Source organism: Chelonia mydas, chromosome 8 (genome assembly GCF_015237465.2).
Source record: "Chelonia mydas isolate rCheMyd1 chromosome 8, rCheMyd1.pri.v2, whole genome shotgun sequence".
Lineage (NCBI taxonomy): Eukaryota > Metazoa > Chordata > Testudines > Cheloniidae > Chelonia > Chelonia mydas.
This window is the reverse complement of record NC_057854.1, coordinates 88,079,866-88,098,568: the sequence shown is the minus strand read 5'-3', so window position 1 is coordinate 88,098,568 and position 18,703 is coordinate 88,079,866. Positions and strand designations below refer to the sequence as shown.

General features: G+C 43.5%; 1 protein-coding gene across 3 annotated transcripts in view; it reads right to left on the bottom strand.

The window, feature by feature from the left end:
• The window catches only part of JAK1 (Janus kinase 1), a 105,712-nt gene that overhangs the window by 50,831 nt on the left and 36,178 nt on the right, over window positions 1-18,703 (bottom strand). The gene's annotated exons all lie outside the window — the stretch shown is intronic.

The following is an 18,703-nucleotide window of genomic DNA, read 5'->3' as shown; positions in this document are numbered from 1 at the left end:
AAACTATGGCCCAGCTATCTTAAAGATTGCCTCACTCTGCTCTCCACAACATCTGCTATGCTTAGTGACTATAATGCTACCGGACATTTGTGATGTTCAGTGATAGGGTATTTCCAATGACAAGTCGGCAGTTAACAGAACAATCATGTTTATGGAGACAGGCTGACAAACCGGCAGCTGCTAAAGAGTCTCAAAGATGAAATGGGGCATAGCCAGCACAAATAGTGGTTTTGCCAAGGTGTGCTTGTAATGAACCGAGGACCCCCTACTAGTGTGTTTTTTTAAAATTATACCCATTGTTTGGAGCCATTACTCAATCCATGAGCTCTACTTGCTTCACTTTTCATAGCCTGTCTGAACTAGAACTGGGCTTAAGCCAACCAAAATTCAGCCCAAGGTCCAACCTTTTAGGCAGTTTTGATCCAAGGGGTAGATTAATCTCATTATAAACAACAGAAGACAGCCACAATGTGTAGATGTAAATTTCCCAAACATTTTGAGAGTTTTGTGTTTTTTAAATATTACCCTCTTGAAGGCTTCACAATTTTATATTAAGATTTCTTCTCTGGTATTCCTACAATCTGTTAAAATATTTATCAAAGTCTGAAATAAAACCTACCATATTAAAAACCTAAAGCCAAGAAACCACCCAAAAGTAATATTTGAGCAACAACAACAAAAGTCATAATCCTTGCTACCAGCAGCACATGCAGAAGGAGTGTGTATGGGCATGGTGGTAAGCCTTGGGATTTTTTCAAAATGGGACCCTAACTGTTAAAAAAGTATAGACTTTCAAACAGACCCACTAAGGCTCGCTGGAAAACTCCAACAAACATTCCATTTAGAATCAAACTGGCTATGTCAATTTTGTCTGTACTTCTGATTTCTAACTTTTTATTACTACAAATACTTGTATGAAAATTTTCAGAGTAGCAGCTGTGTTAGTCTGTATCCGCAAAAAGAAAAGGAGGACTTGTGGCACCTTAGAGACTAACAAATTTAAGGTGCCACAAGTCCTCCTTTTCTTTTTGTATGAAAATTGTTTCTCAAGAGTTCATTGGCTCGTGCTGGCTATTTCGTCCCTATCTGAAAAATCTTATTTCTTTCTGTGGCTTAATAATCATTTTCAACCACCAGCTCTTTGTCAAGTCACAAATAGTAGATAATGGGCTATCTTCTACTCTGCTACAGTTACATATGTGTAAACCATATGTGAATGGATTGCACAGGAGTAACAGAGGAGAATCTGACCACTTGGCTACAGGTGTGGAATAAGAATGAGAAGCAGAAGTATTCTGAAAAACAGAAGTCATGTCTTTGTGCAGCAATACAGTATGAGGAAAAGAAATACAGAAAACATAACTATTTATGTAATATTTTTGAGCAGAATGTTGTTTGAGAACTTTTCATGAAAGGTGACAAAGTAGAACTAGTCAGAAAATGGGTTTTCCTGCCAAAAGTTTAACCTTTTTGTTAAAAAACAATTTTTATTATTTTTTTTTTTACAAGAAGTCAAATTTTTCCATGGAAAGACAATACTTGTGGAAAACTATTTAATCAAAAACTGAAGTTTTCTTCAAAAAGCACTTTTGATGGAAAATTTTCAACAAGTCCTATAATCTGGTCACTCAGTTCTAGCCTAATGTGTAGCCACACATTACATTTTGGGTTATCTTGAAGAATTTTAATGACAATATTCTTATTACCACATGAATTTTATGAAATTTAAATATGTTCAAAATTCTTACGGAATTTACTATTTTCTGCAACTGTGCTGCTTGCTCCTTAATTAGAAATAGCAAGCAGCATAGAATTACTCCAAAAAAGGTTAATCTAAATATTTACCCATTACTCTGTTTAAAAAAACAAACAAACTTAAGTTGATCTACATGAGCAGGTTACACCAGTTTAACCACATCTGTTTAGTTCACTGATGCAACTTTTCTCATACATACAAGGCCCTAGTGAAATTATGACATCCAAGAAGTAGAGGAACAAAAGAAAGGGATTCTAAATGCCAGACTTTTAAAAACTTCTTTGTTCATGGTTTTTGAACTTTATTGGATTTTTGCTCTAGTAAGATCCGGAGGGTCTTTACTTAAACTCTAATGCTTAATGAACATGATCTATTGGTTAAAGATTTAACCCTTCCACATCTTCAGTTGAGCTGTGAGATCTCCCACCAAGAAGTCCATCAGCAAAACCAGGGAAGATCAGACTTGACATTCCTTATATTTCTAAGGCAAAAACCAAAAACACCCACCCCACTACCTGCTGGTTTATGTTTTTATTTTTTAAAAAGCTTTTCAAGCCTTCTATATACAAAAAGGGCATAACACCAATGTTTTTAAAATTCTTTGCAGATCTCTCCTTGAACCAGAAACAAGAAGCCAATGGATTTATTAAAAGAAATGGAGTTGGAAATTAATGGAAAGCTTACCTTAATGTAGCTTGCCTACATTACAGACTTCTGTTGGCATAGATATGTTGATCAGGAGTGTGAGGTGATGTGATCCCTGACCAATACAGCTGTCCCAGCAGAAGCCCCTAGTTAATACCAGCAAAATTGCACTTTACGGGTATGGCTGGTTTTGCTTGGGAGATGATGGAATATGCTATACTTACAAAAGCACAGTTCTGTCAACATAAATTGCATCCACACTAGGAGTTCTGCCAGTATAATATACTGGTATTCCAAGTCCAATAAAGAGCTAGCCTACCCAAAGAGGGGCGCCACCCATTGCCCATATGCCCACTGCTCACCTCCTCACACCCCCCTCCGCTCGCCTCCTGTGTCCCTCCTCACTCCCCCACTCGCCTCCTCACTCCCCCATTCGCAGCCATACCCCCCTGCCTGCCTTGTCACCCTGCTGCTGGCTCACTGCTCACCTCCTTACTCCTCCGCTAGGGCCCTCCCCGCCACTAGCCTCGTCATCCTCCCCAGCCCCCCATCTGCCCACCTCCTCACTCCCCCTATTACAACACAGAATACAAAGTATACAGTATTCACTTTATATTCTTTTTTATTACAAATATTTGCACTGTAAAAATGATAAACAAAAGAAACAGTATTTTTCAATTCACCTCATACAAGTACTGTAGTGCAATCTCTTTATTGTGAAAGTGTAACTTACAAATGTAGATTTTTTGTGTATTACATAACTGCACTCAAAAACAAAACAATGTAAAACTTTAGTGCCTACAAGTCCATTCAGTCCTACTTCTTGTTCAGCTAATCGCTAAGACAAACAAGTTTGTTTACATTTACAGGAGATTCTGCTGCCTGATTCTTATTTACTGTGTCACCTGAAAGTGAGAACAAGCATTTACATGGCACTTTTGTAGCCAGCATTGCAAGGTATTTACGTGCCAGATATGCTAAACATTCGTACACCCCTTCATGCTTCGGACACCATTCCAGAGAACTTGCTTCCATGCTGATGATGCTTGTTAAAAAAAAATACATTAATTAAATTTGTGACTGAACTCCGTGGGGAGAATTGTATGTTCCCTGTTCTGTTTTACCTGCATTCTGCCATATATTTCATGTTATAGCAGTCTCAGATGATGACCCAGTACATGTTCGTTTTAAAAACACTTTCACAGCAGATTTGATAAAATACAAAGAAGGCACCAATGAGATTTCTAAAGATAGCTATATCACTCAACCCAAGGTTTAAGAATCTGAAGTGCTGTTCAAAATCTGAGAGGGACGAGGTGTGGAGCATGCTTTCAGAAGTCTTAAAAGGGCAACACTCTGATGTGGAAACTACAGAACCCGAACCACCAAAAAAGAAAATCAACCTTCTGCTGGTGGCATCTGATGGTTCGCTCTGCTTTGGATCGTTATCAAGCAGAACCCGTCTTCAGCATGGACGTACGCATTCTGGAATGATGGCTGAAGTATAAAGGGACATATGAATCTTTAGCGCATCTGGCACGTAAATATCTTGTGGCGCTGGCTAAAACAGTGCCATGAGAACGCCTGTTCTCACTTTCAGGTGACACTGTAAATAAGAAGTGGGCAAAATTATCTCCTGCAAATTGTAACCAAACTTGTTTGTCTGCGTGATTGGCTGAAGTAGGACTGACTGGACATGTAGGCGCTAAAGTTTTAAATTGTTTTATTTTTGAATGCAGTTATTTTTTATACATAATTCTACATTTTTAAGTTCAATTTTCATGATAAAGAGATTGCACTACAGTACTTGTATTAGGGGAACTGAAAAATATTATTTATTTTGTTTTTTTACAGTGCAAATATTTGTAATCAAAAATAATAATATAAAGTGAGCACTGTACACTTTGTATTCTCTGTTGTAACTGAAATCAATATATTTGAAAATGCAGAAAACATCCAAAAATATTTAAATAAATGGTATTCTATTATTGTTTAATCGTGCGATTAATTTGTTTAAATCACCTGACAGCCCTACTTTTATTGGTCCAACTTTTGTTGTATAAGAGACAAGCTTTCAAGCTACACAGAGCTGTTCTTCAGGTCAGGGATATTTGATTGTCATAGAAAATATACATTGGATTCAGAGTTTGTGAACCATGCCATGAATTTGTAGACTAACTTATAACAAGGGAGGCAAAGAAGCTAACTTTTAGCACAACTTCCCCTAAGTAATTACAGTGTTAGGCACTGTACATTCAAAGCAGGTCAAGGAGTCCTACTTATTACACTCTACGTTTTTCTCAGTTTTTTAAAAACAAACAATCTAATAGAGAACTCATTACAATCAACTGCTATAGGGAAGCTCACTAAAGTCCCAAACTAATACAATGCAACTCAATGGACTTTCACAACACTAAGTGAATTCCACTGTACTAATCCTATGGGCTATATATGAATATACCCAAAACAGCCTAAGATCACAAAGACCTTAACTAAACAAGGAACATTCTTTTCAAAAACAAAAACCCATGATCATATCCACGTCTAAGAGTCCATAGATTTGCTCTTGAGGTTACAGAAAAGAGAAAAGCATTAGTTCAGGGTCTCTCTCCTCCAGACTGTCCAACTCCTTTTCTGACCCTTAGCAGGGCACTGTGTCACGGTTCAAGCTTCCATGTCTCAAGCTCATTATTAGCTTTGCTGGCCTGCCAGGTACAGTAATTGAATAATTTGAAATCTCCTGCTGTTTGACTCAGCCATGGGACAATTCATATTTGTACATGGGTGGTGGGAGGGATATTTCTTTCCAACAACATTCACAAAACAGCATTATAAGTATATTAATGTTGCAAAGTCACACACCCAAAGGTTAGGAAATGGCAGCAGTAAGGCTGCCTGTGTCTGTGTAACTCAGCCCTCTTGTGTGTATGCCTTATGATACAGTCTTTAATTACATAATCATATTGTATTTTCCCCCAAGACTCCTGCCTCATTTAGTGCCAGGATGGACTGTGCTCTTTGAATGAGCACAGGGTGCCCAGATTAAACGGACAAAATATCAGGACACATGGGGGAAGCAAAAAAAACAACAACAACAACAACAACAACAACAAAAACATGCCAGAGCGGCCAAAGCTGCAATATCGGGACAAATGGCGTCCTGACCGTGCATCGGTCGGGACGCTGGACAAAGAACTAAATATCGGGACAGTCCCGATTTTATCAGGATGTCTGGTCACCCTAAATGAGCAGCTATTCAATAGTATGTTTTATATTCATTGTGCAATATGCCCTCATGCCTTATTTCCTGCATACTATTCAAACCCTGCTCTGCATACATAATCATAATTTCCTCTGGGCCTTTCTATGGCACTCATTTGGAGAAACGGCTGACCCATGTTTGCTGAAATTTTCTAAAACAAATCAGCCTGAGGCAGACACCCTGGAAAATTTCAGCCCAAACTGTTAAAGTCTGGCAAAGTTCTAAGCAACTGAAAACAGGATTTTACAATGGGATATGTCTGGCAGCCTTAACTACAGGCAATGTTACCTGCACTGCATATGAGCAAATAGAAAAGGAGGACTTGTGGCACCTTAGAGACTAACCAATTTATTTGAGCATAAGCTTTTGTGAGCTACAGCTCACTTCATCGGATGCATACTGTGGAAAGCGTAGAAGATCTTATTATATACACACAAAGCATGAAAAAATACCTTCCCCCACCCCACTCTCCTGCTGGCAATAGCTTATCTAAAGTGACCACTCTCCTTACAATGTGTATGATAATCAAGGTGGGCCATTTCCAGCACAAATCCAGCGTTTAACAAGAACGTCGGGGGGGGAGGAAAAAACAAGGGGAAATAGGTTACCTTGCATAATGACTTAGCCACTCCCAGTCTCTATTCAAGCCTAAGTTAATTGTATCCAATTTGCAAATGAATTCCAATTCAGCAGTTTCTCGCTGGAGTCTGGATTTGAAGTTTTTTTGTTGTAAAATAGCGACTTTCATGTCTGTAATCGCGTGACCAGAGAGATTGAAGTGTTCTCCGACTGGTTTTTGAATGTTATAATTCTTGACATCTGATTTGTGTCCATTTACCCTTTTACGTAGAGACTGTCCAGTATGACCAATGTACATGGCAGAGGGGCATTGCTGGCACATGATGGCATATATCACATTGGTGGATGTGCAGGTGAATGAGCCTCTGATAGTGTGGCTGATGTTATTAGGCCCTGTGATGGTGTCCACTGAATAGATATGTGGGCACAGTTGGCAACGGGCTTTGTTGCAAGGATAGGTTCCTGGGTTAGTGGTTCTGTTGTGTGGTATATGGTTGCTGGTGAGTATTTGCTTCAGGTTGGGGGGCTGTCTGTAGGCAAGGACTGGCCTGTCTCCCAAGATTTGTGAGAGTGTTGGGTCATCCTTCAGGATAGGTTGTAGATCCTTAATAATGCGTTGGAGGGGTTTTAGTTGGGGGCTGAAGGTGACGGCTAGTGGAGTTCTGTTATTTTCTTTGTTAGGCCTGTCCTGTAGTAGGTGACTTCTGGGAACTCTTCTGGCTCTATCAATCTGTTTCTTTACTTCCGCAGGTGGGTACTGTAGTTGTAAGAATGCTTGATAGAGATCTTGTAGTTGTCTGTCTCTGTCTGAGGGGTTGGAGCAAATGCGGTTGTATCGCAGAGCTTGGCTGTAGACAATGGATCGTGTGGTGTGGTCAGGGTGAAAGCTGGAGGCATGTAGGTAGGAACAGCGGTCAGTAGGTTTCCGGTATAGGGTGGTGTTTATGTGACCATCGTTTATTAGCACTGTAGTGTCCAGGAAGTGGATCTCTTGTGTGGACTGGACCAGGCTGAGGTTGATGGTGGGATGGAAATTGTTGAAATCATGGTGGAACTCCTCAAGGGCTTCTTTTCCATGGGTCCAGAAACTGAAGATGTCATCAATATAGCGCAAGTAGAGTAGGGGCGTTAGGGGACGAGAGCTGAGGAAGCGTTGTTCTAAATCAGCCATAAAAATGTTGGCATATAGACACATTTCCAGTTTTAACAACCTAATCCAGCAAAAAGGATTTGCTATTATGGAGTCTGAGTTCAGTGGGACCCCATGCAGGCATGATGACCTGCACTGACTGACTGGGGCCATATTCAATATTATATGGGCTCAGTTTCCTTGAGTGAACTGAGTGATATCCACTTCCTATCCCTTTTCAGATGATTTCAACTGCTTCTTTGAACCTAGTTAGATGTCATCTTTTTATGAAGATCTTTTCCTAGCTTACTTGGACATCCAAGTAAAGGTCGCTTTCTTTTGTTTAACTGCCCTATCTGTATCTAGCATTCTCCTCACAGACACACCCCTCTACCTCACACTAGGCATATTTTCTGTCTTTCCTAGCTGAAATTCTTTAGATGCCAACAAGGCTTCCATTGCCTTAAAGAGACCATATCTGAATCTGTCTTCCTTACCTACACTTTCCAATCTATCGGTAATTTCAAATGACATCATACAATTCCTGGGCAGATACTATCCAATTCATCATATTCTCATAAAGTGTTCAGTCAATATTGAGCACTTTCCCATGTTGAGGCAGTTTAAGAAAACCACTATGACATAACTGAAATCTGCACTTTAGTACTAGTCTCCTTAGATGAAAATAGGCATAAATATTTAAATACCAAGATGACAGACACCTTAGAAATACCAGAGACATTTGTACACTTGTATACTCATCATGAAGCCAATGCACCAAACACTAGCCTATAGCCTTAAGGGCAAGGGGACCAGGGGCCAGCCTGTTTAAATGATCAGACCTAGCTGGAGACAAAACAGGTCTGATCCCTGTTAAGGGCGGAGCCAGCTCAGTGGGAGATTTGCAGGAGGGAGGGTGGCTCTTGTGACTAGTCCTGGAGCAGAGAGAGGTACAGAGTGAAGGGCCTCTGGGCCCCTGCCTTTGTGTAGATCAGGGGACTAGTTTTGTTTTGCGTTACTTTGTATGGGGTTTTCATATGAACTGTGCCCCGAGGGAAGGGCTTGGGAGAGACCTAGGCATTGCATCATGTCAGTGAAAAGAATTAAACCCAGCCTTTCACAAGTCAAACATTTTAAACAGAGTTTACTTTGACGAGACTTTCTTCCGGCAACTAATGCAAGTTACTAGATCGCAGGCCTTGGTTCTCATGGGAGACTTCAATCACTCTGATATCTGCTGGGAGAGCAATACAGCGGCGCACAGACAATCCAAAGAAGTTTTTGGAAAGTGCAGGGGACAATTTCCTGGTGCAAGTGTGGAGGAACCAACTAGGGGCAGAGCTCTTCTTGACCTGCTGCTCACAAACCGGGAAGAATTAGTAGGGGAAGCAAAAGTGGATGGGAACCTGGGAGGCAGTGACCATGAGATGGTCGAGTTCAGGATCCTGACACAGGGAAGAAACGAGAGCAGCAGAATACGGACCCTGGACTTCAGAAAAGCAGACTTTGACTCCCTCAGGGAACTGATGGGCAGGATCCCCTGGGAGAATAACATGAGGGGGAAAGGAGTCCAGGAGAGCTGGCTTCATTTTAAAGAATCCTTATTGAGGTTGCAGGGACAAACCATCCCGATGTGCAGAAAGAATCGTAAATATGGCAGGCGACCAGCTTGGCTTCACAGTGAAATCCTTGCTGATCTTAAACACAAAAAAGAAGCTTACAAGAAGTGGAAGATTGGACAAATGACCAGGGAAGAGTATAAAAATATTGCTCGGGCATGCAGGAGTGAAATCAGGAAGGCCAAATCACACCTGGAGTTGCAGCTAGCAAGAGATGTTAAGAGTAACAAGAAGGGTTTCTTCAGGTATGTTAAAAACAAGAAGAAAGGCAAGGAAACTGTGAGCCCCTTACTGAATGAGGGAGACAACCTAGTGACAGAGGATGTGGAAAAAGCTAATGTACTCAATGCTTTTTTTGCCTCTGTCTTCATGAATAAGGTCAGCTCCCAGACTACTGCACTGGGCAGCACAGCATGGGGAGGAGGTGACCAGCCCTCTGTGGAGAAAGAAGTGGTTCAGGACTATTTAGAAAAGCTGGAGGAGCACAAGTCCATGGGGCCGGATGCGCTGCATCCGAGAGTGCTAAAGGAGTTGGCGGATGTGATTGCAGAGCCATTGGCCATTATCTTTGAAAACTCATGGCGATCGGGGGAGGTCCCGGATGACTGGAAAAAGGCTAATGTAGCGCCCATCTTTAAAAAAGGGAAGGAGGAGGATCCAGGGAACTACAGGCCAGTCAGCCTCACCTCAGTCCCTGGAAAAATCATGGAGCAGGTCCTCAAGGAATCAATTCTGAAGCACTTAGAGGAGAGGAAAGTGATCAGGAACAGTCAGCATGGATTCACCAAGGGCAAGTCATGCCTGATTAATCTAATTGCCTTCTATGACGAGATAAGTGGCTCTGTGAATGAGGGGAAAGCAGTGGACATGTTCCTTGACTTTAGCAAAGCTTTTGACACGGTCTCCCACACTATTCTTGCCAGCAAGTTAAAGAAGTATGGGCTGGATGAATGGACTATAAGGTGGATAGAAAGCTGGCTAAATTGTCGGGCTCAACTGGTAGTGACCAATGGCTCCAAGTCTAGTTGGCAGCCAGTATCAAGCGGAGTGCTCCAAGGGTCGGTCCTGGGGCCGGTTTTGTTCAATATCTTCATTAATGATCTGGAGGATGGCGTGGACTGCACCCTCAGCAAGTTTGCAGATTACACTAAACTTGGAGGAGAGGTAGATACGCTGGAGGGTAGGATAGGATACAGCGAGCCCTAGACAAGTTAGAGGATTGGGCCAAAAGAAATCTGATGAGGTTCAACAAGGACAACTGCAGAGTCCTGCACTTAGGAAGGAAGAATCCCATGCACCGTTACAGACTAGGGACCGAATGGCTCAGCAGCAGTTCTGCAGAAGCGGGTTACAGTGGATGAGAAGCTGGATATGAGTCAACAGTGTGCCCTTGTTGCCAAGAGGGCTAATGGCATTTTGGGCTGTATAAGTAGGGGCATTGCCAGCAGATCGAGGGACGTGACCATTCCCCTCTATTCGGCATTGGTGAGGTCTCATCTGGAGTACTGTGTCCAGTTTTGGGCCCCACACTACAAGAAGGATGTGGAAAAATTGGAAAGCGTCCAGCGGAGGGCAACAAAAATGATTAGGGGACTGGAACACATGACTTATGAGTAGAGGCTGAGGGAACTGGGATTGTTTAGTCTGAAGAAGAGAAGAATGAGGGGGGATTTGATAGCTGCTTTCAAGTACCTGAAAGGGGGTTCCAAAGAGGATGGATCTAGACTGTTCTCAGTGGTACCAGATGACAGAACAAGGAGTAATGCTCTCAAGTTACAGTGGGGGAGGTTTAGATTGGATATTAGGAAAAACTTTTTCACTGGGAGGGTAGTGAAGCACTGGTATGCGTTACCTAGGGAGATGGTGGAATCTCCTTCCTTTGAGGTTTTTAAGGTCAGGCTTGACAAAGCCCTGGCTGGGATGATTTAGTTGGGGATTGGTCCTGCTTTGAGCAGGAGGTTGGACTAGATGACCTCCTGAGGTCCCTTCCAACCCTGATATTCTATGATTCTATGATTATACTGTACAGGCTGGATGCTAATAAGACTGAAGGGGGATTCCAGGCTAAAAAGATTTGCAGGGACAAGAAGTTTTTAGCTTGCATGGGATGGAGTGTATGGTTCATTTGCCCTTAACTTTTAATCTCTTTCTTCTTTTATTTTCTCTGCCCTTCCCCTCAGCCTATGTCACCTTTCTCTTCCTACTCTTCTCCTTTCTCACTGTGTTTTTTCACCTTACACATGAGTTATGGAACGACAGTGGCAATGAGCCATGTCACTTTCCCAGCAATGAAGCAGCTCTTTAGGAAACCCAGCCTCTTCCTGGTGGCGGACTGCTGATTTAAGGGGCTTCCTCGAGTTTGGTTCAGAAGCAGAGAAGGTGACAGCAGTATAAGTGTTCATCTCAACAATAGAGATCATCAAGAAGTAGGGAAATTATTCATTGTGGCACACATATCAAAATCCATGCTGTATTGGACAGTTATCTGAGAAAGGCCCCTGTGGGAGCACTGGCTAAAGTATGGTATAGTATCTGTAAAAGAAGCAGAGAACTGGAGGGGGGCAGGTGGAAATTAGAGATTGCTATGGAAACAGATCTATTAAAATCTATTCCCAAACCCCAGAAAAGAAACACTACAGGACATGACTGGTTTCTTTTTCATGTGTTTGGAATATTAAAAGGTTGACTTTGGGACTAATCCAACTACCATTAAACTTAAGAAAAAAGACTTCCACTGACTTCTGTGGGAGTTGTAGTAGCCCCTTAATACCTAAAGTCTGAAGTGTCTAGACTCTCTGAAACTGCAGGCTGAAACACCAGCAGCGTTGGCTCGCACTTTTTCCCCTTCTGAAGTAGATAAGATTGCATGAAATTCATTGTATGGTGCACATACTTGCCATCTCTCCCAAGTTGGTGCCCCAGCAATTTGCCAGAGCTATGGTAAAGTTTCAGAGTCTCCTTCTCCCCTCCTCCAGGAAACAACTAGTATTCAAGCTACTTTGCTTCCTACAAAGTAGCCAGAGCTCTGGGGATTGTGTTGCATCAGTGAGACTTGGTGGGCTGGAGGACTCAAAAAGCAAGAACAATCAGTGCTTATACCCCTATCCCTCCTGGGCACCTGAATGCCTAGCGTGAACACCCTCTCTTCCTCCAAGCTCTTCCTCAAAACACAACTGTTCAGGGATGCCAATTAGCCTTAGCCCACCCACCTCTACCCTGCATTGGGCTGTCAACTAATTTCATTTACTGAGTAGGAAGTGTGTGTACGAGGGGGAATATTATAATTCCAAGTTTTGTCTGTAACCTTTAAATTGCACTGCTTTTTATTGCTCCCTCTCCTCTTCCTTTGTATGTTTATTTACATTGCAAGCTTTCCAGGGCAGGGATCTGTTTGTATTCTCTCTCTGTAAAGCACCTCCAATGCCCTTAGCACTGTACTGTACAAATAGTAGCCCTCTTCCCACTCACTGTTATGGTACTGGGTACACATCAGCCAAAGTACTGTGAGAAACAAAGCTCTCCTCAACTCGGATACCTCCAACAAGGGGAATCCCAAGTGTTAGTCTTTTAAAAAAATAGATATTGGTATTTTAGGAAAAGTTGGATTTACTATTTGAAATGTGGTAATAGCATGAGACCCCAACCAAGAACAGGACTCCATCACAGTGACAGAGCCTGCCCCAAAGAACTTAGCATTTAAAAAGACAAGATAGTAGTTCAAAAAGGCAGAAAAATAGTATCGGCATCCTCATTTTATTAATGGGTAACTGAGGCACAGAGATTAATCCAAGGTCACAGGAAAACTGACAGAACTGAGAACTGAAATCAGGTCTCCTAAATGCCAGTCCAGTGCTCACAAGATCATGGCTTTCTACTTGGTGATTTAAATAAATCCACCCTGCTCTGCATTATAACCCCCACCATTGAACGCAACCTTCTCTCAGATTACTAGATCAGTCTACAACCTTGGAGTCTTCATCAACTCTGCAATGCAGTTAGACACCCAAATAGCCATGGTGGTAAAAGATACCCATTTCCATCTGTGGCTGGCTAAAAAGATTATGCCTGATACTATCAGACACTGATCTGGACACAGTGATCCACCCCTTTGTAACTTCCAGGCTTGACCTCTAGTTTCTTATACAAAGGAATGAAGCATGATGTCCTAAGGAAGCTAGAGCTAGTCCAGAATACAGCAGCTCATCTACATACCAGCTCAGAGTATTAGAAATGATACCTCTTTTCACTTCTCCCATATTGGCTATCCACTGAACAGAGTTCAAGGTCACTGTACTGATTTTTCAAAGCTCTGTGTGGTATTGGCACTAGCTACCTGAGAGATCATCTTTTCTTCTATGGTGATAACCTCATCCAGCAGCTTCACTCCACTGGAAAGGAGGAAGACCTACATCTGCAGAAGACTGAATTTTTAGAGACCTCAAACCAAGACCACAGAACTTGCTGCCAGTAAGAATGGCCACCACCTTCAGCACATTCAGAACTTAATGCAAACCCCTTCGCTTCTACTTGGTTTTCCTGCAATAATGCTCTCAAGAACAACAGCACCCTCATCCTGTTGTTGTTTTTTTTTAATTCTCAACAATAACTTTGAGCTTTTTCCTGCCAGCAGGGCTAGAAAAGAGAGATTTTTACAGTTCCTTCTCATGGGAGGTGCCTAGCTACCAAGGTGATAGCAAATCTTATTAAAAAAAAACCAACAACAACTACTAGGTAGGTAAATTAGACTTTCTAAAACAGAAGGGTGGAGGGATATTCAGGTAACCACCTCATCAGCTGGACACCAGTTTTCATAAAGATGTTTTATGTTCCCCATGAGAAAGAGTGGTACACACAGCATCCACACGAGGAGTACAGCATACTGGTATAGCTAGACCTGCAAAATGCTCGTAGTGCAGGCCTGGCCTGAGTTCCATAGTCAAGGCCCAACTCCTGTGACAGTTCTGTCTCTTGCACTGTCAGACTTCCCCTTGTTGATTGGTGGTTTCACCGTCCCAGTGGAATGTAGCTGCTGTAGTAGGTTGTGGCCATGAAGGGAGAACTGATGTCAAGTAGATAGGCTCAATCCCAGGCTAGAGGGGTGATTTTTGCATTTGTGTCCATGTCCAGCAGCTAATCCAGGTGATGGCCAGCTATGTGTTTGGGTCTGGAGATTACCTGTGAGCAGCCTGAAGTGAAAAGTTCAGACTGAAGGTCTGAGGCTATACAATCAAAAGCTTTGTGCACCTGGATGTCGAGTTTCCCAAGACAATGAGTCCTGTGAACATCGTCATAATCAGTTTCACTGGGAAACTGTTACTGTTATTTGTAGCGCAGTAGCATCTTGAACTGAACAACATGAGCCTGAGTTCCTGCCATTTGTCTGGTCTAGGCTCTTGTAAATCAGCAGTTTTCCCTGGACTGGACGTACTGTCCAGTGAGCTTTCAGAGCACTGGCTGCTGTTTCTATTGTTATTACTTTTCCCTGTTATGACTTACTTGAGTCCTTCCCTGGTGCAAGTGAACCACCTGATTGGCAGTAGTACTGATCTATTGGTGTGTCAGATACCTGTGGAGGGACAAAGCTGGTGAAACTCCACTTAGGAGTAGTGGAAAGTGGAGTTGCAAATAAGAGACATTTTTTAAAAGGCACAGGTGATAGGTTGTTTGGTGGCCAGATAAAAGAAGAGTAGCAAATGTTCTGATGCAGTACTTATATCTGGCATTGGGGGAGGGGTTCTGCTCTGCCTCGGTGGTTGGGGAGAGAATGAGGTGCTACTTCCTGGGTCAGTGCTTCTATTCTCCCAAACTATCTAGTTTTTCAGCTGGTTCCTGGCAGTAGGGGAAGGAGCCAGTGGAATCTTGTGTTGGGTCCTTCTCAGTGTAGGGAAGTTACATGTAAGAGTTGTAGTAGTTGTGAAGTCACTTGTTTGTCATGGTCACACCCTTACCTTAGTGCTAGAAGGAAGGAGGCTAGAAATGCAACAGAGTTGGCACTCAGCCCTTTAAACTCTTTCTCTGGCTCTGCAAATAGCTGTACAGTTAGTTCAGAGACAGTCAGGGAGGTTCTCCCAGGTAAGGACTAAGTAGGTTCAATTTAAGGGGTGTCCACAATAGGAACATTTAAGAATTTCTCTACTGATAATACATGTTGAGCTCTCTGGGTGCTCGCAACATTGGCCGCATTAGTATGGATCCTCTTTAGCATATTTAGGCTCATTTAACTTGAAAGAAGTATTACTCCCAGAGTGGGGGAGAGAAAGAAACAAAAACAAAGGAGTTTTGTTGCCCAGGAACCAGGATAGGAAACTCTGTCAGATGCTTCAAAGGCAATGAACAATTAGCAAGATGTCACCCAGATGTTACCTCCCCTTTTGTCCCATCTCAGCATCTGGCAGTCAGAAGCTTAGGGACACGGAGAGCATGGGGTTGCATCACTGACCATCTTGACTAATAGTCACTGACGGACTTATCCTCATGCTCTTGGGCTGCTTGCCCTACTACTCTTTTGTGGTCAGAGGCCGGGGTAGCTTCTCAGCAGAGAAGTATCCTGCACTATCTATTGCAGTCTTCCACAGAAAGCTGAGGGCCCTGTCAAAATTTGAGGGGTTTTGGATGTGGGTTTCATAGGTCTCAAAGGCCAGCCTTAGGTGGTTGTGGGTGAGGGAGGTAGGAGTAGGCGGGAAATCATGTATCATCTGTGACCTTTAGGGACATCAGTGATAAAACGAAACCTAACGTTCAGCTTATTTTTACTTTGCAAAGAGAGCTTGAAAGCAATAGAAAGTTATCCTTCTTTAATAAAATAAAAGTGCAGTTACCCATCATATTTATTTGTTCTCTAAAACCAGAGGCTGCCACAGGCAGCAGGTACACCAGGGTGGGCAACCTATGGCTCGCCAGCCATTTTAATGTTGCCCTTTAGCTCCTGCGGGGGTCTGGGGCTTGCCCCGCTCTGGCACTCCAGCTGGGGAGCGGGGTCGGGGGCTGCTCCGTGCGGCTCCTGGGAGCAGCAGCATGTCCCCCCTCCGGTTCCTAAGCATAGGGGCAGCCAGGGGGCTCCGCTCCGCATGCTACACTGCTGCACTGCCCCTGCAGGTCCCATTGGCCGGGAACTGCAGCCAATAGGAACTGCAAGGGCAGCGCCTGCGGACGGGGCAGTGCGCTGCAGAGCCACCTGGCCACGCCTCCACATAGGAGCTAAGCACTACCCGGAGCCTGCACCCCTGAGCCACCACCCCCGGCGCCCAGGTCCCCTGCCCCAGCCCTGATCCCCCTCCCGCACTCCAAACCCCTTGGTCCCAGCCCAGAGCATCCTCCTACACCCCAAACCCCTCATCCCCAGCCCCACCCCAGAGCCCGCACCCCCAGCTGGAGCCCTCACTCCCCCACCTGCACACCACCTTCCCTACCCCAGGCCAGAGCCCCCTCCAGCACCATGAACACCTCATTTCTGGCCCCACCCCAGAGCCCACACCCGCAGCCAGAGCCCTCACCCCAACCCCAATTTCGTGAGCATTCATGGCCCACTATACAATTTCCATACCCAGATGTGATCCTCAGGCCAAAAAGTTTGCCCACCCCTGAGCTCGCAGTATGGGCCTGCACTACTCTGGAGCAGGGTGGATAAAATTCAATGATTTTTTTTTTAATATTTTTTTTTTTAAATCGGATTTTTTTTGATAAAATGCTTTTTGAGGAAAAAACCTATCTAAAGATAGTTTTAATTAAGACACATTATACCTCAAAGATATCTCATCATAGAATACGGATTATAAATTCTAATTCTATAGTATGAGACAATATATTCATGTAATGTTTAAGAAAAGTTTTGTAAATGAGTTCCAATAGTTCATGAATTAGTGACCCAATCTGATGGGGTCCCAGAAGCTTCTGTACAGATTATTTAGGTTTCTCTTTCTATCTACTCAATGGGACTCAGTGCTCAGTCTAGAAGATACCATCAGAGATGCTTAGATTTGCAGTTCTCAAACTGTGGATTTGTCTCTCCAGAGATAACAAGCATGTTAACAACAAAAATGTTTTAAAATAAATAAATAAATAAATAAATATAGAGAGTTGAGAAATAACAGACCTCAACCCTATTGCAAATCTGTGTACACAGAGTCAACCCCTTACCTCTCTCTAAAAGTGCAAAGTTTCAAAAAGTTCAATGAATAGAAGTTTGTTGGGGGCAGAACAGATCTGGAGAAGGGGGCACAGTGCTCCCACAGTCCCAGGCTGCACTCCGGGGATCCCGTCACATTCTCAAGCAGCTGGAGGAAGGAATCCTGACTCCTCATCACCAGCAGATTATGCTGTGCAGCCAACCCTCCAGCCCACAGCATGTATGTCCTTTGTAGGATAAATATAAAATTGGAAGATTAAAGCTAATTTAAGTTTGGTTAAAGATATGTGTTGTAAAGAAAGGCCCTAAAAGTAATGAGTTATAAGGCCAGAAGGAATGAAGTAGGCAGGATGTCTGGTTCAAAGAATAACTAAGGAAATAACGTGAAATTTCTAAAAAAAAAAAATTAAAAAAGCTTCTGACTGACAGGGGTGACTGCAGATGTTTTTCAATAAGACAATCTGTTTTAGAAAGAGCCAGCATGGACCTTCCCACCCCACATACCAGCAAGAAGGAGAGGAAGAAAAGGCCTTGGGGAGAAAGGAAGCTGTAAATCTTATCTGGATTGAGACTGGAAATAGCAGTGAACTGTCTCAAATTGGTGTTTAGATGAAGTCAGTAAGTGGCAATGACATCACTTGTTGTTAAAGGGTATAAAAAGGTAACTCTTAAAGGGTTCATTGCTAATATGTGCCTGACTAAGGGCATGGCTACACTTGCAGATGTAGAGCCCTGTGAGTTAAACCAGCCCTCGGAGAGCGCAGTAAGGAAAGTGCTGCAGTCTGTCCACACTGTCAGCTGCAAGTGCACTGGAGTGGCCACATTCGCGGCACTTGCAGCGGCATTGGGAGCGGTGCATTATTGGCAGCTATCCCACAGGGCACCTCTTCCCATTCTGGTACTGTGGCTTGTGGGAAGGGGGCAGCGGGTGCGGGACATTCTGGGTCCTGTCCCAACACCCCGTGATGCATCGCTTCGCATCCGAGCAATCCCTGTGCTTCCGTCCACATTTGGCACCATCTTTCAACGTTTTTTTTAATGCGCGCTCTGTCTTCCCTTTTGGTCTGCGGGAATGGATCCCGAAGTGCTGAGGAATATGCTGATGGGTCTCGCCAGCACGTCATGTTTGGCAGTCGAGTTACTCCTTAAGCTACAACCTGACAGTGAGGAGTCCAACGATGATGTCGACTCGCATAACGCGTATGACACGAGATTGCTTGTGGCATTCACGGATATGCTCACCACCGTGGAATGCCACTTTTGGGCTCGGGAAACAAGCACTGAGTGTGGGATCACATCGTCATGCAAGTCTGGGATGATGAGCACTGGCTGGCTTTGCACAAATGGGTTTCCCTAACTGCGGAGGGGTGAGAGATGGGACGCATATTCCAATTCTGGCACGAGCCCACCTAGCCTCCGAGTACGTTAATCGGAAGGGGTATTTCTCTATGGTTCTCCAGGCACTTGTGGATCACCGTGGGTGTTTCATTGACATTAACGCAGGCTGGCTCGGAAAGGTGCATGACGCACACATCTTTCGGAACACTGGCCTGTTCAGGAAGCTGCAAGCCGGGACTTTTACGGGGCA